Here is a 26,239-nt window from a genome sequence, read left to right on the forward strand (position 1 = left end):
CTCCCCCCTCCCCTCCCTGCCCCCCTCATCGCTCGCGCTCGAGCCTGAGTCGCGAGACTGGCTGCGGCGGCCACGTAGCGCTGCGGCGGCGGCGGCTGAGGGGAGCGGGAGCCGCGTCCGGCGGCGGCGGGGCCTGGGCCTGAGGCGGCAGCTACGCGAGCGCCGCGGCGGCGGCTGAGGGGGCTGAGCGGGAGGGAGGGCCCCTGGCGCCCGCCCCCCTCCCTCCCCCGCCCGGCATGGACGGCGGCGGAGGTGGCCAAAAGGGGCTCGGCCTGGGTGAGTGTGGGCCGCCCGCCCGGCTGGGGACCCCCGTCGGGCCTGGGGGCAGCCGGCTGGTAGCGCGAGGCCCAGCCTGAGGGGGGAAGGAACTTGAGCAGAGTCGCTTCCCGGCCTGGGGGGAGCGGGGTGCGCCGGCGGCAGTGGGGAGGCTGCAGCAGGTGAAGCCCCCGGGGGAGGCGCACCCTGGGGTGCGCGGGGGGTGCACTAGTCACTGCACCTTGAGGTAGAGGGGTCGTACGGGGGGGGAAAGGGGGGGCTGCACCAGCTGTTTGTAGCCCGGGCAGGTGGCGACTGAGTTGCATGAAGCAGGTAACTTGCTGCATCTTGCATTGAGCTGGGGGGTGGAGGGGGGGGGTGTTGCATTTCCACACCCCCCCTCCCTTCGCTCGACGATATGCCTGGGTCTCGCCTTCCTTCTTCCCCGGAGCGGCGGGATAAGTGCGGGGCAATGGAGAGACCTGGGACAACCTCTTCACCCTGTCACCTGCGAGCAGGGCACCCGCCACCCACTGTGTGTGCATGCCCCAGATTGCCAGGGATGCGGGGGGCCTGTTAAATGCATCCCCTTCCCTCCTCTGCTGCTGGTTCTGGAGTTATGTGGGGAGGGGAAATGTATTCATCTCCTTTTTCTCACCCCCCCCCCCCCATGATTTTTACTCTAGGGCTGTCGAGGGGTGTGGGCAATGTTTTCTAGTTTCTTCAGTCACTCCATAAGGCACATTGCCTTGATGATCCCAGGACAAATCATGCAGTATGCATGCTTCAGTCTGTACGGAGCTGGCTTGTGTGCAGCTCATGGATCTGTGAATATCTTGGTACTGTACCTGCATTACAAACATGAAATGGTTAAGCATAGTAGTAGTATATGTGCACTTTTTTTTTAATATGCCTAAGGTATTGGGTCTGGGTGTAGAAGTGGTCTGAGAGAGTGGGGGTGGTAGTGTGTGCACTAAGGTTATGAGGGATGTGCATTTTTTTCAGAGGATGACCTGCGACTTATTGTTCTGGGAATGGCAACTGGCACATGCTTTGTTGACAGGGGTGTATGCGCGATGAATCAGAAGAATGATGCTGGTGTGTGTGCACTGAATAGAGGAGATGCTCTAATGTGCAAGCATTGATTTGTGAAAGATGGTCTGATGCACCTTGATTTGTCATGGCATTGACTGCCTGCCTTGTTTGTTCACGTGGTCTTAATGTGGAGGTTTGCCTTGTGCATCCACTGGGTTGAGCTCTGATATACCTGTACTGAATTGCATTGGTGTGGGTTCTGGGTTCATAGACTATATTATGGAAAAAGGATGGGGGCGGGGTTTAGAATCTCATTTAAAAAGTATAGTATCTTTAATGACTTTTTATACACTATTTTTGGTTTTAAAAAAATCATCCCTTTCCACATAACATGGTTTTAGTATAACCAGCGGTACCTTGTTTTTAGAGTCTTTTCCCTCCCGTTTTCACCTGCTTAAGATACTTTGTCTGTTTTATGGTGATTAATCAAGCACCTACAGTGTCTTTGTGCTGTATGAAAAAAGGAGAACTCAGTCCCTGCCATAGACAGTTTATGCTCAAATCTTGTTATTGACACCATAAGTTGGAGTGGTGCAGATGTTGGATAGGAGGCTTCTCAGAAGTGTACAATTGAGAGATCATAAAACGTGAAATCATTTAGTAGTTTATATTGCCTTTGTAATTATGCAGTTTTGCAGTGCCTGGGGAGAGGGGTTTTATACATTTGTTATTGTAAAATTTTTAGTGAGCTGCATTCAGTTTTTTTCAGAATTGTATCTAATGACTTGGGTTTCTCTAGCTACCAGCTTCAGAACTGACCTGCAAGAAACTAGATCTGATGTATTTGTGAAGTTCATTTCAGAATGAAAATAAAGCTGTAGTATGAAGTAGCTTGTGTAATTGTTTAGCTTTAGAACCTGGACTTGTCATTTACACTAGCAGAAGCTATTCAGCTTGCACGTTTAAGCTGGTACCTATTTTAAATGATCTGCTGGGTTAAGTGATATTGCTTTTTTGTTTGACACCAGTGTGAAAATACAGAGGTTTAGTTTTTCCAGATACATCTTTCATGAGGTGATCTCTAAGTTAGTAACAAGTTAGCTATATTTTAAGGCAGTACACCTCTACCCTGATATAACGCAACCTGATATAACACGAATTCGGATATAACCCGATAAAACAGTGCTCGGGGTGAGGGGCGAGGCTGCACACCTTGGGTGATCAAAGCAAGTTCGATATAATGTGGTTTCACCTATAATGCGGTAAGATTTTTTTGGCTCCCGAGGACAGCGTTATATCAGAGTAGAGGTGCATATCAATTTGGACATGTAGGATGCTGGGAGAATCTGCTTTTGTTGTCTGAGTGGTAGGGTTAGGGAATGTGAGAATATCATACTATAATTAGAGTTGAGTAATTGCACATAAAGGGGAAAACTGTGTGTGTACACATATAGGAAGTTTTTTCCCCATTTAGAGCAAGAGGAGCTTATGTAGTGTTAGCCTCAGGAAGAGGTGGTGAAAAAATCCTTTAAATTCATGCAGCTAAAATTGGATAGACCTCAGTAAACAAGAGAACATCTTTCATCCTTATTATCATGTTTTATATATGAATGTTTAATTGAAGAGTAGCATGCAAACAGCATATTCCTGAGACAGGGATAGAAATGTTTTAGGCGATTCCAAAACTGCATGCCAGAAATTACCTATGTTTATTTAGCATTCCGTATATACTAGTGCCATAATATGCCTGTACAAAAAGCAAGCCTATTGTTCCTGTTATGTTAAATTTCTTTTGTAGGGGCAAAGAAGTGGCAACTTGTTGAGAAGATAATCTCTTCTAAAACCTGTTTCTTTGCGTTAATAGTACAGAACTTTTTCTAACCATTTACTTAAATTCCTACAACACAGAGCAGCTAGTCATGTAATGTGTTCTGCTATGAGAACTGTTGTCTTCCTGTGAGATCCAGCACTTGGCTTGTACTGGAAGACAAACTGGATAAAATCGTAATTTAAAAAAAAAAACGTACAATTTTTAAAAAAATGTTTATTTGTGTTGCTAGTTCTGTACATTCTAACCATTTTATTTTAAATTACTAAAATAGATTATTGTATATTTACTTAACTTCCCAATTGTTAGTAGAATTTCAGATTTTACATGGAAATTTGTCTATTAAGAAGCTTCATATTTAAAAGGTTCATCTATACCAGCGGTAGGCAACCTATGGCACACGTGCCAAGGCGGCACATGAGCTGATTTTCAGTGGCATTCACGCTGCCCGGGTCCTGGCCACCAGTCTGGGGAGCTCTGCATTTTAATTTAATTTTAAATGAAGTTTCTTAAACATTTAAAAAACCTTTACATACAACAATAATTTAGTTATATATTATAGACTTATAGAAAGAGATCTTCTAAAAACATTAAAATGCATTACTGGCATGTGAAACCTTAAATTAGAGTGAATAAATGAAGACTCAGCACACCACTTCTGAAAGGTTGCCGACCCCTGATCTATACTGAGAAAGATGAGTCTAGGGCATTGTTAATATTTTTACTGAAAGAACACAAATTCAGTCACAGAATTGATAAGCAAATACCCCATACTGTAATTGCAGCCTTATGCCATCTTTGGTTATATTGAACTTTTGTAAGTTAGGAATGCTAAAATATTTCAACCAAGCTAATACTTCTCCATCAGGGTTTGAAGTCACTGGGATTTATATTTCTGAGTTACATAAATGCTTTAGAATATCCTACCCTTAAATATGGGTTTAGGATCCTAACTTTAGATATTATTTGTGTGTGTGTGTATATATGTATATAACATTCATATTAACTTTATTGTATTGTAAGTCTAAATAACTTTTCATTATTAACACTGATGCTATTGTTTGTTTTGAAGTAACAAATTTTATACTTCTAAATATTTAATAGAAATACAGTTTTTGTCTCAGATGCTGCAAATACTTGTGTACATGCTTAACTTTAAGTGAGTTCATGTCAGTAAAGTTATGTATCTCCTTAAGCATTTGCAGGATCAAGTTCTGCAATTTTGTAAAATTCAAATAAATTATCCTAACGGTAATGTTGTTTTAAAAAAGAAAACCTTTGTAATTTAGTTCATTTTAAATTTTAATCTTCTAAATGAGCAGTAGTACAATTTTTTTTTATGAGGCTTCATAAAACTGAGTGATTTATATCATTCCATCCTGTTGGAGGACAATTGCAGAGGGAGTGAAACTCTTGAGGTAGCTGTGGTGCCAGCAGCTCAAACTCATTAGTACAAACAGCTTGCATTAGTTTCCTTGACACTTTCAGACACTTTTCCCTAAGGAGGTTTCGGACCAATAGTTTTCTCCCAGGAGAAGCACTCAGCTTTTAGCCATCCTGAGCTTTGCAAACTGCTGCAACCAGAGCTACATTCAGAGTTTCTGGAGCTCCTGCTTGCAGTTTTACTCGTAAATTTGGAAATTTGATTATTTTTGTGAGAAAGTGTGTTTAAAAGGAATATAGGAAAGAGTTTAGTAATGGGCTTGCTTCTTGTTGCTACAATGCAAAAATGATTTAGTATTAAATTAACATGTAGTTATGAAGCTTCAAAAAAGTTTTCTCAGTATAGTTGCAAAAACATCTAAATGCACCTTTGCTCTTGCTTGCTGAATGTTTGGGAGAATGCCAAAAAGTGTACCTTAAAAATATGCTATAAGCCTTTAGAATTGAGGATAACTACTATACTTTCCTTGACAAGGGGATTTGAGTTCTTGTGTCAACAGTATTAGGACCTTGCTGTCAGCTGAGATGAAACCTGTCAAGCAGTTTCTTTCTTTTCCAAACATTGAAAACTTCCTTTTAGTCTATTTCTAAAGGAATATCTGAGGTGGTAACCAAGCTAGCGAGACATCATAATCAAGTAGTATAAGAGTACAGATCTGCTTAACTTTTTTTTCAGCTGTAGATTTTATGGTTGAAAATTTATGGGCTAGCAGTCTATGATCCGCATACCTTCATTTGTTTGAATGTTGTACACAATAAGGTGAAAATACTTGACTTGGAACGTAACTGAATCTTGCAGATGTAGAGGGCTTATTGGAACTTTGGTTGCACTGTGGCTGGCTGGTTTTGATGACAGTAAAAATCTGCTCCAAATGCTTCACTTACTCAAAGGCATTGCTTATTTAAACCTATTTAGAATTTGTGGTGAAAGGGGTGTTGTGAGACATTAATGTCTCAATGAATGCCTTGTCTGAAGTCAAATCACATGGCAGGCCTAGTGTGAATTTTAGTGGTTAGTGTAGGCAGCAGACTAAATCAGAAGAGAGATTGGACATTTACTGTATGTTAATCTGATTGCTGAAGGCTGACAGTCCTGATAGCATCACTATAGTTGTGTTCGACTTCTGCAGATACTCTTGTATTTAGGATTTCAGCTAAAGGTGAATGTTCTTTGCAACTTACATTAAAAAAAATCAAGCAAGCTGTTTTTTTTTTGAGCAGTAACTTTAATAACTCTCCTTCCTACCTACATGCTTTGTTTTTCTGTTGTTTTTTTGTTTGTTCCTTGCAGGTTAGATCATTTTATAAAATACAAAATGGAATTTGTATCCTTGACTCCAACTAATTCCTCTTGTTTTTCAATCTTAATGGATTGAGGGGTGCAGCTACAGTTAACTCAGTGAAGAAACCTTATTTAATTAGGATTTCTTATAGATTTCTTGATGGGATCAGTTTACTATCATCATGTGGAGAAATTGGAGAGGGTCCAGAGAAGAGCAGCAAGAATGATTAAAGGTCTTGAGAACATGACCTGTGAAGGAAGGCTGAAAGAATTGGGTTTATTTAGTTTGGAAAAGAGAAGACTGAGAGGGGACATGAAAGCAGTTTTCAGGTCTCTAAAAGAGTGTCATCAGGAGGAGGGAGAAAACTTGTTCACCTTAGCCTCTAATGATAGAACAAGAAGCAATGGGCTTAAACTGCAGCATGGGAGATTTAGGTTGGACATTAGGAAAAAGTTCCTAACTGTCAGGGTAGTTAAACACTGGAATAAATTGCCTAGGGAGGTTGTGGAATCTCCATCTCCGGAGATATTTAAGAGTAGGTTAGATAAATGTCTATCAGGGATGGTCTAGACAGTATTTGATCCTGCCATGAGGGCAGGGGACTGGAGTCGATGACCTCTCAAGGTCCCTTCCAGTCCTAGAGTCTATGAATCTCTCTGGGTTCCCTATTCTTTCACTGTGACCAAATCTACAAACATACCTGGGTTTCCTAAAGTTTTACACTGGGAAAGGATTGGCACATGGATAATATGGTTGGTTGAAACCTTAATTCACAATAGGATGGCATCTGCTACTAGTAGTACACCTAGATTTCCTGTAATATAGCATTGCACTTGGATCTGGGTCACTGTTAATAACACTTCTTTCTGGAGACATGCACTAGAATGGGATTGGCCTTCAATGTACATGATTTTCAGTAAACTTATGCCATGAAAAGACAAGCCCTTGTTCAGAGAAATGACTTTTGGAGTTTGAGACAGGGTCCAAATTACATAGCAATAACTCTTCCTTGCCCATGTCATGTAGTGGCAAAAATGGCTGCTATAGCCCTCTAGTTTAGGACTCTCAACTTTTCCAGACTGCTGTACCCCTTTCAGGAGTCTGATTTGTCTTACATACCCCAAGTTTCACCTCCCTTAAAAACTACTTGCTTAAAAAATCAGGCATAAAAAGACAAAAATGTCACAGCACATCAGTACTGAAAATTGCTTGCTTTCTCATTTTTACCGTATAATTATAAAATAAATTGACTGGAATATAAATATTGTACTTGCATTTTGGTGTATAGAGCGGTATAAACAAGTCATTGTCTGTATAAAATTTTAGTTCGCTAGTGCTTTTTATGTAGCCTGTTGTAAAACTAGGCTTGGTTGAGAACCACTGCTCTAGTTTGTCTGGTTTTTGAAATGTGCAGGTCTTCTATCTAGTGCAAGGATTAACCTTACTAGTCAGGGTAAAAACACCACCACTGCTATCATGCTATGCCTATCTGCCTGTAAGCCATGGCTCCTGCATTTTAGAGATACAGAACAAATTGTGTGCTATTAATTGTAACTTCTTATCTTTCTGTTTTCTTAAAATGTACCTCAGTCATGTCTGAAATCTTTATTTTGCATGCCCGTATCCGTTTTCTTTCTCTACTTTTTGTTCTCTACTTCTTTCTCTATTTTATTTCTCCTACTTCTCCCCTAAATCAATCTTTTTTCTCTTCCTTACTACTTTTCTAACTTGTACCTTTCTTTGAAAACAGATTCATGATCTTATGTATCTTCTGTAAACTTAGCCAATTTATGAGTGATATAAAATAATCTCTCCCACAGACATTGGTTTGTGCATCCAGCCACTCACATCCCACTTCTATTCATCCTGCCATCCAAACATGTAAAATCCAAAGAACTCTGTGAAGTTAAAGTTCCTCACTGTGTCTCAGCCATCTCTCCTCATCCACAAACCTCTGACTATTGGAAAAGGGGAGAATGCTAGGATCGCTATTAGAGTGCAGTTCTTGGCTTTTGCTCAGTGTCTCCATGTTTTTTGGTTCTTACTGGCAGTTTATCAGTTTAATGTTCTCTAATCTTTTTTCTTTTACACTTCTCCCACACTAGAAATCCTGGGCTTTTGCAAGGCTGGTGTTTCCAATGTAGCCATTGTCAACCCTCTGATTTGGGTCCTTGTCCCCAGTAAATATCTCTTCAGCCCACCTTTTCAGCTATTCATAGCTTTCCCAAAATGTGAATTTGACCTGAATCTCGAGACTTCCATTGCTACTGCAGTTTTCACTCTAGGTTTGCCAAAGCTGTGAATAGTAGCTGAGATACTGCAGGTGCGTGTGTTGTTTCCAGAGGAGATCATGCATCAAGTATACATTTAGTTCATATTTGGAAGGCTGTTTTTGCAGTTATAAGAGCTTGAAATATATTACTTTAAAATGAAAGTATAGATTATGCATAAGCTGATGGCATTTGTCTGAGAGAGATTTCTGTTTGCCACAGACTGATGAATTTTTCAAGCTGTGGAAAAAGTGTTTTTTCCACTTCAGCTCTCATGAAGCGTCCTAGGATTTGTTATGGCACTACTTCTCTCTGCTTGCTATCTCATTGCAAATTGTAGGGTCTGGTTACACCCACCTAAGCAAATTGGTCATTCTAGGGGATCACATCTCTTCATTATATGTGCTGTCAGAACCAGTAACAGGAGTACTGTTTCTTGTATAGACACTTTAGTCCAATTGTGTGAACACACTTTGCAAACATGAATGTAAGCTTCCCTGCCCCTGTGAGTTAGGTTTGCAGTACTACAGTGATGAAAAACTTTAGGTGTGTGCTATCCTGATCTTGCACAGAGGGGAGGCAAGTTGCCCAGCATCACGGCATGAGTTAGTGGAAGAACTGGGAATAGCATCCAAGAACCCTGCTCTAAATCTCTACCACTGAACAGATAGTACTAATCTGTCTCTTGCATCAGTCCAACAAAAGAAGGTTGACATGAACTATTTAAATGGTACAGTGTGTCTGCACTGGACATCCTGGCTGATGTAGACCTGTTCAGCAAGTCCGTACATAACACTCCCTCCAACTGCTGCAGTACTAATGCATTCTGAGTACCTAACCCATAGTTATCAGCAGGGATTTGAAAAGCAGGATTTTGTAGGAATGGCAATACATGACTGGAGAGGTGTTGTACCAAAAAAAAAATGAGATGTGAACTGTATAACATTTCACTATATAAAATGTATTTTGTCATAATAAAAGTTAGAAGTATTGCATAAACATGTTCTTTATTTGTTGAAACAAGAAAAGCCTAAAGTTTACATGCATTTCACTTTGTAAAGCAAACTTGGTATGCATAATTTACAGAAGCTCCAGTAGGTCAAAACAAAGTACAGTAATTAGGAATATAGATCATTGAAAGTTTGCAGGAGCATTGAGAGATTGTGCAAGCAGACCCAGTTGAGACAGCTGCATCAGCACGTTTATAACTTGTCGACTCTAAACATCTTTTCTTAAAAACTTTCCACCATTGCTATTGTGGCTACAGTTCCACAGGTGGTAGTGCTAGCATAGAAACATAGCCACCTATATCTTAACCCCTGTGTTGGCTAGACCTGCTCTGAGCAGGGTTCAGGGACCGAATGGTTTAAAATGCTAGCAACAGATCTAAACTAACACTCCAAACTGGTGTAATCAATATTGTTGGTGGAAATGGAAGGAGATTTTTAAAAGAATTAATTGCAGGCATAGCCTTTTTCTACACTATTACTGTAGCGATGTAGCGTGGACTCAGTATCAGATTAATGATAGTGAGTTACATTCCAAGCACATGTGGTTCCAACTGTGCCTAAAACAGTTGTGCACCTATTGCGAGTAATTTTGCATGTGGATATGAGGTGTGTGACAAGTTTATTGTACAAGGCTCTATTGGACAGGGGAGAACATTTAACACCATGATCTGTGGGCATATTTCAATATTCTAAAGCAATAAGTTTAAAAAATAAAGTTGGTATTAAATGCACGCTTCCACAAAGCTCAGAAAGAGCTTAATATTTTAGTGCAAACTTTTACCTTTTATTGCCCTCATCAAATAATCAGAAATGTTTAATTTATTAAAACATTTTAATTTATAAAACACCTGCTAATAGGGTAGCAGTGAGTCAAAATGTCTTAAAAAAACAAACACAAAAAAAGTCTGATAGTTTTGTCAACCTAGGAGGGATGAGTTAAGACCAGTGTTCTGGTGGAGTGAATCCTCAACATAGTGGACTCACAGTAAAGATTTTTATTGAGGTGGTGATGGTGGATCTCCGAAAAGGTGGGTGGTATTGGACCACATTACCTGATAGGATGAATAATTTAGGATAATTGACAAAATTTTGTAGTCAAACAACAAAACTGTTGTTAACGATTTAATTAAGGTGACTCCTAGGAGAGCATTTATAGAAAGTAAGTCCTTCCAAATGAAACCACCCCCATTCTGGCCCACCATCTGATGTTAAAGGCCTACCCATCTTAGGGCTGTCTACGTGGGGAAATTAAAGGCTTGTCTACACTGGCACTTTACAGCGCTGCAACTTTCTTGCTCAGGGGTGTGAAAACACACACACCGCGAGTGCAGCAAGTTTCAGCTCTGTAAAGAACCAGTATAAACAGTGCACCAGTGCTGGGAGCTACGCCCCTCGTGGAGGTGGTATTTTTAGAGTGTGCCGTGACTACGCAAGCAACGTTAAAGCTCTTCAACATCAGCTTCATTCAGGAGCAGTCAGTGTTTGTGACACTTCACAAATGGTAAAGATCAATGGTTTTGCTGTAAAAACAACTGAAAGGCAGAGACTTAAACTGGATAATAAAGTTGCAGCCTTCTTCTGTGCTAGCAGTGCTGCTTTCAGTGTAGCACAAAATGAGCATTTTAAAGAAACAAGTGATGCATTTTGCTCAGGATATACTCTTCCAGACAGATTTCAGTTTGAAGTCTGCTATTTAATGCTTCAGTGAAAAAACAAAGGATAAACTAAAGGTATTAGCATTGTCATTGATGCAAGAAGGTTGTTGGGACTTGAGAAATGACACAATAAATGAGTACAAGCAGCCATAGAAGAGAGACATGTGTTCATAGAATATCAGGGTTGAAAGGGACCTCAGGAGGTCATCTAGTCCAACCCCGTGCTCAAAGCAGGACCAATCCCCAGACAGATTATTTTACCCCAGATCCTCTTCAGTCCTTGAGGGGGACATTCCTCACAACCCTGGGTTTAGCAGGCCAGTGCTCAAACCACTGAACTATCCCTCCCCCATATGCAATGCTATTGATTCTGTATCTGAAAATAAAACAATATTGTGTCCCAGTTGCTCGCAATAGCATCCAAAATTTCAGAGAAAAGTATGAAAAAGGAGGTATGTGACATTTTCTTATATAAAAGCATTGAAATGAAGATGAGGGTCTTTGCAGGAGCACTTTTGTTAGCCCTCTGATGTTTCAGTGTTCAGTATGCTCTTTAAGCCCTGGGAATGACGTAATACTAATACAGACCTGAAGCACGTTGTGGAAACTCAAATTTTCTCAACCGCTCATGCGCCTAAAAGTCATTTAATTGCCTTTTTTTTTTCCCAATGGCCCATCTTTTGGTGAAATCTAAGGAATACTGTGTGTTTGTATCCAGCTGCCATAAGAGTGTTGAGGAGGACTTTGATCAACACATAGCATCTATTTTATACAACAAGGGATACAGAGAAGCACTGAACTTGTATTGGAGGAGGTTTCAGTGGGACTTGACAAATTATAGCCTGATAACACTTCTTTCTCAGTCTCTGTGGAAATCTGGCTTGATCTAATTAATGGCGAAGAACTGGAACCCTACAAGAAGAAAAGAAGGTATGGACCTTCTTTATTATTTAGCTAACATGATTGATCCCAAAGACGAAGGTCATAGTTGGGGTCCAGAACAAGAAGAAGAGTCAGAAATGTGATTAGAACGAAATCTTAAATTCTCTACTTTTTCTTTGCATTTAAAGTTGAAAATCCACTTTTCTGCCGCTAGTCTGCTTTTAAAGGAGATTGTTCCATCTAATAGTGGGAAATTTTAGAAGTAAAATCACAGGACAGGACAGTTGAATTCAGAATTTTTTCAATGTTTAGAAGACTCACTCCTGTCCAATAAACTCAACATCTCTTGAGTGTATTTTAACACACTTGGTTTGGTTTGGATGAAACTTCATTATAGACTAGGTCAGTGGTTCAGAAATTTTTTACTGAAGTGACCCACTAACTGCATTTTCTTTTAAGTGACCCACTATTCCATATATGCACCTTCTACCCTGGCGCTGCAACCCAGGGCAAAGGGCAGTTCCTCAGAGAGGGTGTTGTTGGAGTGCAAGCATGCCTTGCATTCACCCCACACAGTACTTGGTTTCTATCCCATGGGGCTGGGGCCAGTTCCCCTCTCCGGATGGTGTGACCTGAAGCACAGGATCGCAGTGCTACTCAAGTTTGGCCTAGCTGTCCCTCCATCATGACATTAGGTATAACTAATTAATAGACTGGGAATTTGATGATTATGTTCAAATAAATTACTTACAGAATTGCAAACTTTTTTAATTTTGTACAACGTATGTGTCTTATGTTTGAGGAATAAATATACATATGAAATGCAAGATATAGTATGTGTTTTATCTCATTTCATAAAACCTTTGTAGGTTTTCCATTATTTTGAGAGTTTCATGGAGGTTGTTTTGATGAGCTATTAACATATGATTTTGCACTTTCTAATGTAAAAAGTTTTTCAGCTGTAATTAATCTTCATGACCACTACAGATGTGGTCTTATTATTTTTTTTTGAGGGGGGTGCGGTCTCAAAATCTGAGAAGCCTATCGGAAGTAAAGATGTTTATTGAATAATTTTAGTTCTTGCACTTTTAAAATTGTCATAGAAACTATTGCTAAGAAAATATTAAAGTTGCACGATTAATCACTCAAGTCATCAAACGCCAAAGTTGAGGTTGCATGTGCAACTGTAATTCCACCTACTTGTGTGGATGCATTAGGATAGTCTTTAGTTTTGATCCTCTGCTATTTCCCAAATACACTATATCAAATAAAATTGTAAAACTTTAGATACACAAGGCAGTATCTTATACTTTTTTATTTTGGTATCTTTACACTACGCTATTTTATTTGCCAAAACGATCTAGTATTTTTAGACTTCTGAAATGTTTTCTATCTTTAATGTATGTGTTTTTAATAATTTAATCAGCAGCCATTTACTATACCTTTTCTTTCCAGCCCTCAGTCTTTAGGTGCTGTTTTGGAGATGAGGCAATTAGAGCGATAGTTTAGTTGAAAAACTGGCTTATGTATATTAGTGTATTTCACTAGTGCTTTGTTGTTGTTAATCTGTAATAGGTTGTGTAAGAGAGTTTCCTGTGTGCATGTCATAGAAATCAGTGTAATCAGTTCTCCTGTTCAATATAGTTATGCACAGTACTAGAAAATGTACATGTTCATGTAATTAATATCATTAATGTATATTATTGTAGCACCTAGGAGCCCTAGCCAGGGACTAGGACCTGTTGAGCTAGAAGCTGTACGAATACTGAACAAAAAGACAGTCCCATCCCCAAAGACCTTACAGGTGGATACAGGTCAGATTAAAGGTTGCATGTGCAGCCATAATTGTCATTTCCTGATGTGCGTGCACATCAGGGCAACCTTAAGATTCTTAATATTGTAATTGATGGAACTCCATTATTTTTAGAAGGGAAGAGATAGAGAAAATAAATTTTATAATGTGGAAGTATGACACCACTGGAACATCCTGTCCTATCCACCTTGCAAGGTCCTGCTAGGAGTTAGCTCTCTGCTCTGAACATTAGAGTTTGCAGAGGAGAATTCCTTATCTGCAAATTTTAGGTGTACAGCTTTTATTTTACAAAATTCATAAGGAAACGGGGGGTGCACATTTCATAGGATGTTTAGAGGTCTGTGCTGGAAACATGCACCTTTTTGTTTCTAGTGCTTTCTGTGGAATACATTATTTGTATTATGTTAGCACCTATATGCCCCAACCTGAAAGAATGACCCCATTATGCTAGGCACTACCGCCGCCGTCCCCCGCGCCCCCCCCCCCACCAAAAAAAAAAAAGGTGTGAGAGAGTCCCTTCCCCAAAGATCTTAAATCTAAATAGACAAGACAAAGACTTCGTCTGTACTGGGATTTCAGCCAGTGGTGTAGCTACAGCAGTATGGACCCCTAGAATATACACTGGTGTAACACAGTTTGCACTGGCTCATCTTTCTCTGTCCTGACTCTAACTCTCTCAGCTGTAGAGTTGTTTGGGAAAAAAATATTGCAAAAGGATGTAGAAAATATTTTTTCGCTCATTCTCAAAACCAGCTAATGCATCTTTGCTAAAATAGTAATAATAATAAACAAATTAATCACCCTGGGGTAGGAAACGAACCTGGGACAGTATCCCAAAAAGTGAGTTTCAGAAAATTGAGTTCCTGAAAAAGCAGGCAGAATAGAGAGTTATGCAGCTTTGCTGTAACAGCCTCTCCCTCTATAAGCAGCACAATTGTTTGTTACGATTGGTTAAAATCAGTTGAGTCTGCAATTGGTATTAAATGGACTCAGGTTTGGTGCTGCTTTAAAAGCATAAATCTCTAAGCACAGATTTATAGTGGTGAAGGACAGTTGCATTTTTTTTCTCAAGAATCTTCCATTCTTTGCTTCGTGAAGGCAACTCAGGAAGCTAATTTAACTTGCAGTCTAGTGGACTTTTTTTTGTTTTTGAGACTTCTTAGCCAGTGCAGAAATTATAATCAAAATGCCATTGTAAAGTGGCAGTTTCATTGCTGACTTTGTTAGACGACCTGCCATACAGTCTGTTTTCCAGGAATTTGGATTAGTAGAGATGTACACTAGTTCTTTAAATAGTAGTCTGATTCTACATATGCACCTAGACTTTATGGTTTAGAGTGAACCATGGTGACATTCAGACCTCGGTGGTTCAGGAGCCAAATTAGCGAGCAACATTACCCAAAAGAGCCATGTAGAGTTGTCAAGGTTCCTTCCCCACTCTGAACTTTAGGGTACCGATGTGGGGACCTGCATGAACACCTCTAAGCTTAACTACCAGCTTAGACCTGGTTTTGCTGCCACCACTCCCAAATACTTACTCCCTTCCCTGGATAGTCTTGATAGACTACTTCACCAAGTTCCTGGTGAACACTGATCCAACCCCTTGGATCTTAACACAAGGAGATTTTAACTATCCCCCCTCCTTTTCCCCATCAGTTCCTGGTGAGTCCAGATCCAATCCCCTTGAATCTTAAAACAAGGAAAAATCAATCAGGTTCTTAAAAAGAAGGCTTTTAATTAAAGAAAGAAAGGTAAAAATCATTTCTGTAAAATCAGGATGGAAAATAACTTTACAGCGGAATCAGATTCATATAGCCCAGAGGAACCCCCTCTAGCCTTAGGTTCAGAGTTACAGCAAACAGAGGTAAATTCTCTTAGCAAAAAGGAACATTTACAAGTTGAGAAAACAAAGTTAAACCTAACACGCCTTGCCTGGCTGTTACTTACAAGTTTGAAATATGAGACTTGTTCAGAAAGATTTGGAGAGCATGGATTGATATCCTGTCCCTCTTAGTCCCAAGAGCGAACCACCCCAAAACAAAGAACACACAAACAAAAGCCTTCCCCCCACCAAGATTTGAAAGTATCTTGTCCCCTTATTGGTCCTTTGGGTCAGGTGTCAGCCAGGTTACCTGAGCTTCTTAACCCTTTACAGGTAAAAGGATTTTGGTGTCTCTGGTCAGAAGGGATTTTATGGTATTGTACACAGAAGGGCTGTTCCCTTCCCTTTGTAGTTATGACGAGTGAATTCATTGTTTCATTTACTATTTATGTAAATATAATGTAAAATTCTTACAGCAGAATGACTTACCAAGTATTCTACAATTGGTAGTAAAAGCATCCTGATTGGTTAATAATTAAATCCGTGTTTTAATATCCTGTGCTGCAAAGAGCTAAAGGAGACATATTAAAGAGCCACTTGTGGTTTGTGAGCCTCAGTCTGAGAATCACTGGGCTAGAACATATTTCAAGGTAATTTGGCTACAGACATAAAAAAACTATCTAGTGTATTATTGTGTTATCCAAAAATAACCCCAAAAGCAAAGAAAATTGTCTTTATCATATAGCAAAGACTATGGGTTTATAATATTTTTAAGAACCATGACAGGACAGCCTCTTCAACTTCCTTTCATATGAATTTAGTACTTGCAAAAGATTCCAGATCCATAGATTTAGAGATTCCCTTTAGTCACAGATCTGTATGACATTGTCCCCCAGTTCTTACCTGTAGGTACAGTATAAGATCCTGACCTAATTAATAGAGAAGGCCTCTACGTTTGTCAGTCTTGTTTGTAGACTCCAGTTGGAGGACACTGATGCAAGGTATCCTTTTTCTGAAATTGGAGATGTCCAGTCTGCTCCACTTTTTCCATGGGAATATTAAATATTTGTAGGCAAATCACCAGCTCCACATAGTGAATATGTTGCCTGCCAAACTGGTTAAATAGGTGTTTGAGAGCTTAAGTATTGTCAAAAAGAAATAATGTGGAACCATTAGAGAGATGGCTGGAAATATGAATCTTCACATTTGCTATTGTAACGGTCCTAATGCAAATGTTAAATTCACCTAACAGTCTTGTGTGCTAAGTCTCTGGAGATGTTTTAGGCCATGTCTACATCTAAAATTTTGCAGCGCTGGTTGTTACAGCTGTATTAGTACAGCTGTATAGGGCCAGCGCTGCAGAGTGGCCACACTTACAGCAACCAGCGCTGCAAGTGGTGTTAGATGTGGCCACACTGCAGCGCTGTTGGGCGGCTTCAAGGGATTTCGGGGAACGCGAGAGCAAACCGGGAAAGGAGACCAGCTTCGCCGCGGTTTGCTCTCGCGTTCCGCGAACCACCGTGCAAACCACAGGGAAGGAGACCTGCTTGCTCGGCGGTTCGGGGAACGCGAGAGCAAACCGGGGAAGGAGACCAGCTTCGCCGCGGTTTGCTCTCGCGTTCCGCGAACCACCGTGCAAACCGCAGGGAAGGAGACCTGCTTGTTCGGGGAACGCGAGAGCAAACCGCGGCGAAGCTGGTCTCCTTCCCCGGTTTGCTCTCGCGTTCCCCGAACCGCCGAGCAAGCAGGTCTCCTTCCCTGCGGTTTGCAGGGTGGTTCGCGGAACGCGAGAGCAAACCGCGGCGAAGCTGGTCTCCTTCCCCGGTTTGCTCTCGCGTTCCCGGAACCACCCTGCAAACCGCAGGGAAGGAGACCTGCTTGCTCGGGGTTCGGGGAACGCGAGAGCAAGCCGGGGAAGGAGACCAGCTTGATTACCAGAGGCTTCCTCAGGTATGCTGGGATACCTGCTTATTCCACGGAGGTCAAGAAAAGCGCTGGTAAGTGTCTATACTTGATTACCAGCGCTGGATCACCAGCGCTGGATCCTCTACACCCGAGACAAAACGGGAGTACGGCCAGCGCTGCAAACAGGGAGTTGCAGCGCTGGTGGTGCCCTGCAGATGTGTACACTTCCTAAGTTGCAGCGCTGTAACTCCCTCACCAGCGCTGCAACTTTCTGATGTAGACAAGCCCTTAGTTTAAGGACAACTGCAGAGTTGATAGTTCAGTGTTTTAAAGATCAGATTTGGAATATTCACACTCCCTGTTTCTACAATTTCAAATACCAGCAGATTGACTTAGTCCTATATCGTTTTGAGAAGGGTAAAGGTTTCACATGTTGAGGTCTTTTGGATAAGGCATATTTAAAAAAAAAAAAAAAAAGACATTAAATATATAACATTCCACTTTTCTTAAGAGGTTTCATTTGGTTTCTTTAGCCAAAACACACTCTTCTGCCCCAATCATGGTATATGCTGTATATTTGTAACCTGCTGGCCACCACCCCAAGGTGCCTAATTCTTGGTAGTGGTTTAAGTATATAGTTCAGGGGCGGGCAAACTTTTTGGGCTAAGGGCTGCATTGGGTTTTGTAAATTGTATGGAGGGCCGGTTAGGGGAGGGGGTCGTGGCCTGGCGCCCACCTCCTATCTGCCCCCCACACCCCGGGACTCCTGATCATCCAATTCCCCCATTCCCTGACGGCCCCTCTGGGACCCCTGCCCCATCCCCACACACCCACTCCCTGTCTCCTGACTGCCTCCAGAACTCCTGCCCCCTGCAGCCCTATCCAATCCCCCTTTCTTCCTGCCGCCACCATGCAGCACAGAGCACTGGGTCAGGCCAGACTCTGCAGCTGCACTGCCCCAGGAGCTCATACCCCCGCCACCCAGAGTATTGCGCCGGTGGCGGCGCAAGCGAGCTGAGGCTGCAGGGGAGGGGGTCAGTGGTGGAGAGGCTGGGGGCGAGTCTCCCAGGCCCGGAGCTCGGGCCGGGCAGGATTGTCCCGCGGGCCGTAGTTTGCTCACCTCTGATATAGTTTGTACAGTGCTCCAGGAGGAAAGATGATGTAGAAATGTAAGAGAATTTCTTTGGACATGTGTATACCCGGGCTTTCTAGAATCTATCGCTGTTTTCCTGTTACTGATGCTTTTAACGGGCAATATAGCCTTACTTTATCAAACTGAGGTGTACTTTCTGTCTCGCTGTGTGTGTGTGTATTTATACACAGTAGAAAAATCTTAGCAATTTGGACTCTTTTGACATTTGACTTCAGGATGTGCAAAATAAATTATTAAAAAATATAACAGGAGCTTTGACTGAAAGGTGAAAAGAAATAATAGTATGTTATAACATGCTTATCAGATGAAAGAGGAATCTGTAGGATGCTCATCTTTTCAGGAAGGCCCTGGCAAACTAGAGATCAGAGTTGAGGTGTGTTTAAGAGGATAGTTCAGACTTTCTTCTCGGTCAGTCCTTTGTCTCTCTGCCGAGATTCCAAAGAAGATAGCCAATTAGTGCCAGTTTTCTCAGTAGTTTTAATAAACATGCACATTTGTCCACTGGGAATTGGTTGAGACTGATCCATTTGAAATGGAGATGCCCTAATGTGTGGCCTTTTATTTCACTAACATGCAAACTACCACCCCTTATGCTGTATCATTTAGTATCTAACCTCTTGAATGACTTGATGAGAAGGTCTTTTGTATGTGCTATACAAACTTTTGGTGATACACTACAGTTCTGGAAAAAATTATCACAGGTAATCATCATGGAACAGTCTCTTCAATTCTGTTGTGATGATGGTCGTCCAGCAATAAACATCTTGGCACATTTATGCTATGTTCCCATACTTGTGTCAAAAGCACAAAGTAAACTTACTGAAAAAGTAGAGTGTTTTTCTCTCTCCTTTCAGTTGTCATTATCTTAGGTGTTACTTTTACCAATGGAAGGTAAAATTATAGAAATGATTAAGTTATCATGTCTCTTGAAATCTAGCAGGTAATAGGATAGGCTATCGGTTGTACAGACCATCTAGCACATACCACAGTTAGATCTGCAGAGACATTCGCATTACAGACACAGCAGTAGTTGGTTTAATTTTTCCAATACTTGGCTTGAGAATGAAAATCTGCAGACAAATCAGGAGACCCTACCTATGGATCTTCCAGATGGCAGAACTTAAGTTTAATTCTTATTTTGAATTTGCACTTGTACTTTGGGGTTTTTAATGTAAAGTAGCTGAGATATATTTACACTAAGGAGAACAGTGATTAACTGCATGCAGTGACACTTCATGACTTAATTACTAAACATTGATATGACACAACTTGTATCAAATATTGTTTCACTAATTATATATGAGGTCTCCGGTGCACCGTTCTTTTATTTCAGGCCACTATCCTTCAAAGTTTCTAAGTATATTGAGGCTTTGGTATTTTTTGGGTGTGCTTTGAAGTACCATGGCATGTACTGAAATACGGGTTCCAGAAGCAGAAACTGGCTTGGGAGTTTATTGTTATTTTAATCAAATGTTTGCATTTTCAAGTTCATAGTAAATCCTTGATAAAGAATACACTTCCCAATTCAGAGAAAAGTGGTCTCATCACTTCTTAAAGATGTTTTTAGTGCAAAACAGTAGTGAGAATTCATTCAGACTTCATTACTTTTACAAAATATAATGTGGAACACATTTAAGTTTGCTGGGTAGTGTAATTAAAACTAAATTATATTTATGAAACAAAAGTATATCTTCTGCCGTATTCTCCTTGTATTTTTATCATGGTAGTTCGCTAACTTGTTCTTTCTGAAAATTCAGTAATTCAGTGGGTAACCCAGTGATTAGTATTAATTAGCAAGGTTCTGTTGTATGTACTGAAAATAACTTGAAGCACTGTTTCTCATCCAGTCGGTCACAACCTCTTGGGAATCTGGGGGAGTCATGAAAGGCAATTGGGGGTTGCAAGGCACTGAAAATCTTGTTACAGTTTAAAGCAAAGAAAATCTCATTTCCCCCTTGTACACCCTTATCCTTCAAGGTCAAGTGTTCTCTGTCAATCTCTCTTGAAAAACACACAACATACATTACATGGGCTTATCGCTGGTACATTTTTCACTCCTATAGTAAATGTTAAGGCTATTGTGAAAATGTTCAACTTGGGTTAAGGATTGCCTACTTGAAGAGGTTGAAAAACACTGACTTAGGGGTAATAGTCTGATTTTGGATACCTTTGTGATGCAATACAAGTGAGTTGATGATTTAGCTGTCAAAGTGAATTTGTTGCTGGTTGTTGAAAGGGGAGAAGTGGACCCACTAACTGGTTAGGAATTTGTTGGAGGGTTGGTCAAAGGGCAGAGGTTGGTCTGGTTTTGTGGCCATAGTGTTCTGCCATTGGTACCATTTTAATTCTTGTGCTTGTGCCTATATATTGTGCATAGTGGACCTATAATAAATCAATAAAAACAATAGTGTCCTACTTCTGTTCCAAATGAATACTGGCTATTCTGCTGCAGCACTGTATCTTAAACAATGTACATGGTTTATAGCTGCACGTGAAGTTTTACCACCTGTAAACTCTGCAAATCCTGTTGCCCTGGGACTTGGTGCACCTGCTGATTGCCAATATAACTAAAAAGAGTTAACGGGCCATTTTACCTTGAGTAGCCTCTTGAAATATGAGTTGAGTACTAATGCTAAACAATCTGTTCTGTCTTATATTAAGCTGTGACACTCTGAGTAAGGCCATGTCTACACTAGCAAGCTTACAGCAGCGCAGCTGTACTGATACAGCTGTGCCTCTGTAAGACCTCTCATTTAGCTGCCCTATGTCAATGGGAGAGAGCTGTCCTATCGAGATAAAAAAACACCCAAGCGAGCGCTGACATAGTGCTGTGCACACCAGTGCTTATGCTGGCAAAACTTATGTCGCTTAGGGGTGTATTCTTTAACACCCTTGAGCAACATAAATTTGCTCACATAAGTGGAAGTGTAGATATGGCCTAAGTTTCCCAGACCTGAAGAAGAGCTCTCTGGCAGCTCGAAAGCATGTCTCTCTAACCAACAGAAGTTGGTCAAATAAAATATATTATCTCACCCACCTTGTCTTTCTAATATCCTGAGAGCCACATGGTTAGGTTACAACACTGCATAGTATAACTAAAAGACATTCACAATTCTTAACTGCTTCAGATTTCTAATGTACAGGTAGAGTGGGATTGCTTAATAGTGGAATGAGGAAAAGATAATAAGTCTTTTTAATTATACTTTCTACTGGTGTGGATTGTGAATTATCTCATTGTGTGGATAAGAGGTTCTCAAGTGGCCTAATGCTGTTAGGAGAGGCTCCTTGCTTTAAAAGTCAGAGTGAAACCTGACAAGATATAACTTGACCGTATCCATTTCAAAACCTGTTGCTCTGTTGTTTTTTTGAAATTGAAGCAGTAAGGAAAAGCCTGTCTGTCAGTCTTTGTCTGAGCCAAAAAATTCTTATTTGGGGAGAGTGGGGAAAAGTTTAAAAAAAACCAAAAAAAAAAAACCATCGATTTTTACTTTATCATGCTAGCGGTGAAATTTTCAGTAGGACTCTTATTTAATGGAGTCATATCTGGAATCTGCATGTATCCCTTTAAAGTAGGCTGCCTGCATCAACCATGGCTTTTTATTCTGCATTGTAAGCAAAATTTAGATTGCTTACTTTATAAATTTCATAACAAGGAAGCAGTTTTGTAAGTTTTAGCCATTCTGTGGGCCTGTACATAAAACTAATTCCTAATGCTTGTGTACAGTTAGTAGTATTGTAAAATAAGTTTTGGCCTGGGTTTCTGTGACCTTTATTATTAAAGTTGAGGGCACTTCTTATGCCACATTGGTGGAAGTGAAGTCCAACACAAAAGAGGTTTGAAGTAGAAAATTAGTTTATTCTGCTTCCAACTCTGGAATACTGTTTGCCAGCATAAGGCATTTTAATGACTAGTTTCTGAATCAAAGTAAGTACTAAGCTTAAAGACTAAAGCCTCGTCTATACATAAAACTTATACCATTATAGCTGCATCAGTAAGGGGTGTGAAAAAACACATCTGCTTATGATATCTGTGCTGACAAAACTCTCATTGAGACACAACTATGCCAACAAAAGAGTTTCTGTTAGCATGGCTAATGTCATTTGCAGAGGTGCTGGTCCTATACCACAGAACTCCTCTTTCTGTTGGTGTATACTGTGTTTACATTGGGGGGGCTATGTTGGCATGGGCTCTGTAGTATAGACATAGCCTAAGAGTCAGATGCTGGAGTCCCTTTCATGCTTCTTGGTGAGAATCAGCCCTCAGTTTTGAAATCTTTGTGATGGAAGTTGGAGAGCTCCTGCAAGGAGTATAGATAGTAGAGAGTAGGACTTGAAAACTTCACTCGTTCACCCTTCCTTATGATGAGTTCAGAGTTTTCCCAAGCAAATGCCATCAATTGTATGCAATCTAAACTTTCATTTTAGAAAAGTAAGTTTCTAGCCTTCATGGTTGCAAAAATAATCTTTCAAGTGATAACTAAGTATAAACCCAGTGCAGCGCGGTCTGTCTTTCTCTGTCTGCAGAGACCACTGCAGTGATTCTATATAAATGCTCGTAGGTTTGCAAAGGTACAGCAAAGTGAAAACAGACCAGTATCTTTGGCAGTTAATCACTGCTGATATTGGGAACCGTATGGATAGCAGCACAACTAGTAAGAATTAGGTCAATGTCACTTCTGCCCCGGAGAGCTTGTAGAATGCTTCATCTTCCTGTCTTCTGTGGGAGCCACCAGAAGTCATCCAGCTAGGTGTGTAGTATGCACCTAGTTTTGCACAGTGTATGTCAGTAGCTACACAACTGTGCAGTTCATGGAGAACCATGCTAAGCAGTTCGTGTCAGTAGCTACACAACTGTGCAGTTCATAGTTCACAAAATGATTTACAAATGGGTAAGCATTATCTCCATTTTACAGATGGGGAAATTTGGCACAGAGGTAGACTTGCCCAGGGTCACATGGTGAGTTAGTGACACAGTTAAGAATAAAAGCCAGGTTTTCTCACTGTCTGGTCTCTATTAACCATACTACTCTGAGAAGATGTAATTTAAAATCTATAGTCAGTAGCACTCTGTACATCGGACTCAGACTGGCCTTGATTTAAAACAGCTGATATTGAATCAAAGTTAGAACAAATAATTGTTCGAGTTCATTGCTGTGTAGATTTTTCTATTTTTAGATGGCAGATAACATGAAGAAATGTGGTTTTTCATTAGAAGTAGCAAAGGCATTGTGTGAAATGCTGCTCCCACGTAGATGCTTCCTCCACCTACACATTTGTCTGCAAGTTAAGATTTGGTGCACTTTTGCTTCTGGGCTTTATGCCTTTAGTTCTTGTAACCTCACTTTTTAGGTTTTTCCAGTGTAGTCTCTGAATACAAATTTCCTGCAGGTGCCTCATAACTATTCATTTTATATTCATCATAAAACTACTCCTCCCTGAGTTTGAATTCAGATATACTTCCTTTAAAGGGAGCCTGTGTTTCTCCCATTTGCCATCTGATAGAAAAAGCATTCTTTCAGAATCTGAACAAGTCATCAAGATATGAGACAGACTCTCACGCTTTAAGAAAAATAGATCTTTTTTGTCTGTCTTGTCTTTGTATTTTCAGCGTTAAGATTTGTGTATTTTGTCAGAAATTGCTAGTAAAGGATATATATTAGCACTATTTTATTTCAAACTATTTAATCTTCTGATGCAATGCATTGTTTGTATTGAGAATCTATTAAGTGTCCCTCTCCTTACCATCTGTGTGGCAGTTAATGAAATTTTGTTCGAAAGTTGTGGGTCCCTTGAGGGTTGCAAATATTCTATTCAAAGTGAAACTAGGTTACTGTTTCTGCAGAGTGCAGTGGTTTAAGACCAAACAGCTTTTGATACGATTCAGAATGTGTCCTTTTGCTTTTGAAGTGGTAATACGTTCATGTAGAGTGGTTTTATTATATAGAATGTTCCTAAAATGAGCAGAGGTGAAACAATTCTAATAAATATGAAGACAAAAATTCCTCCATGTTCAATGAAAAGATGATTTTTGTTTTTTTCTTGTTCATAGTAGCCTGTTAAGCTATTTCAGATGTTATACTCTCAATGATTATACACACTTCTAGTTTTAGCCATGTAACTTAGATCTGTTCAATGAGCTTATGAAATAACTGGGTATGGTTTTCTATACATCATAAACTCTGTTTGCTAGGTTTTATTACTAGTTTTTAAAATTCTGTTGAGGGGAGGAACATAATGGTGGATTTCACACTGTGTTGTGCAGACCACTTTGTAAGTACCTCTTTGGGCCCATATTGCCTTGCAGTCTTTCATCTCCCTGCACTATCTGTAGAATGCTTGGTTTTTTTATTCTGCAGATTATTGATAGTCGGTACACCCTAGGAGAAGCACCATTGGTTTAATGAATTTGTTTACCATAAAAACTTTTCCTGAAGTTGTCCTTTTTCAGACACCTTAATTGAACTCTTTAAGGTTGTTGAATAGAGAAATGCAACATATACTTCCTTCTTTATATAAATTGTATTCAGCTGTATCTGGAATGAAGTTATCATATTTGTGGTTTGGAGAATGTTTTTATTAGTAACTCACAGAGCTAAGTGGAAAGTAGTGTGTAATGTACAGCTGTAATATAGTAGTCTTCTTACCTAAGTCGTGTTCAGTTTTTTTTATTGAAGTCAATTTAGTGCATGTGAATGGTGCTGACTTCTACCCAAAGGTGCTTTACTCCGTTGATGGGATGAGTATTGCATAGGAATAGCACAATAAGTCTCACTACACAATGTTGTTAAATCAAAGGTGCCTCAACTCTGAACTGGTGGAACAAGCTTTAGAGGTGGATAGTTATGTAATAATATTCCCATAGAAGAAGTTTCTTCTTAACCCCAACAGTTTAGTGGTTAGCTTTTCTGGTTCTCCTAGCTCTCTGTTTGGTGGTCTGTCATCCTCCCTTCTCCTTCCTATGGGCTTCCCCCAGGCCTCTATCCTTGGTTCCCTCCTTCTGCACCCTCTCTAGGTACTGTTGTCTGCATGACTTTTTGACTGCCACATTTATGCTTATGGCTCAGATATACCTCTCTATCTCATCCACTCAATCCAAATTCTTGGTTTGTCTTTCTAATTTTGCGCTGCTTGAAATGTCATTTCCTGAGTGAGGGGGAAAAAAAATTGAAGTTCTGATTACTAGTGGTAGATATCACGTGGTATTTTTTCGCAGGAAGAAGTAGGAGCATTAACCCTGGTGTACTGGTCAAACTCCAACTTCGGTAACTGCAGGTGAAATTTAGATGGGTAGAAAATGTTGTTATTGTTTGGCTTCTAGATTGGGGAGTGAGTAACCGTGGGACAGGGCACAAGCTGAGATAGAAGAGAATAGGTCCCTTAAATCAAATGGAGATTGTATGAAGAATCTGTGCGATGGAAATAGAAACAACTGGACACACAATGTCTTCCAGTCTAATTTACTGCTTGCAGGATGAAAATGTTTACACTGAGACTCTTCATGCATATGTATATTAGTAGAATGTCCTTTGGCACATAATCCATTCCAGTTTGCATGCTACCACAACCTGCAGGGTAGAAGAGGGAGGAGGCAGCTTAGAGATGCTTTCTCAGGTGTTCTACAGAACTTTCCTGTCTGGTTACCCATCTCATCCAGGCTGGCACATGTACAGAATTTTTCACGGCCTTTTTGATCTGAGTTTCTCTTGTTCTGCTGTAACTTTCTTTGTAGCACAGTAAAATTGTCTCCTTGGTGCTACTGGGAACCACAGTGAGTTTGTTGACTTACTTAAAGGTGACCTGCAAAAAGCAGAGAGAGGGTCTGTGCCTCTTTTTTGCTGCTTTATGATATATAGAGAAGATTTGAAAAGAATAACTGCCGTCCTCC

At 40.4% G+C, this 26,239-nt stretch overlaps 1 protein-coding gene across 1 annotated transcript in view; it reads left to right on the top strand.

Moving 5' to 3' along the window:
- The first annotated feature begins 172 nt into the window (after window positions 1-172).
- ZNF652 (zinc finger protein 652) overlaps window positions 173-26,239 on the top strand; it is a 40,704-nt gene continuing 14,637 nt past the window's right edge. The window contains exon 1 of the mRNA XM_050935182.1: window positions 173-276. The gene's annotated coding sequence lies outside the window, so the exon portion shown is untranslated. The remainder of the gene's footprint in view (window positions 277-26,239) is intronic.

Source organism: Gopherus flavomarginatus, chromosome 25 (genome assembly GCF_025201925.1).
Source record: "Gopherus flavomarginatus isolate rGopFla2 chromosome 25, rGopFla2.mat.asm, whole genome shotgun sequence".
Lineage (NCBI taxonomy): Eukaryota > Metazoa > Chordata > Testudines > Testudinidae > Gopherus > Gopherus flavomarginatus.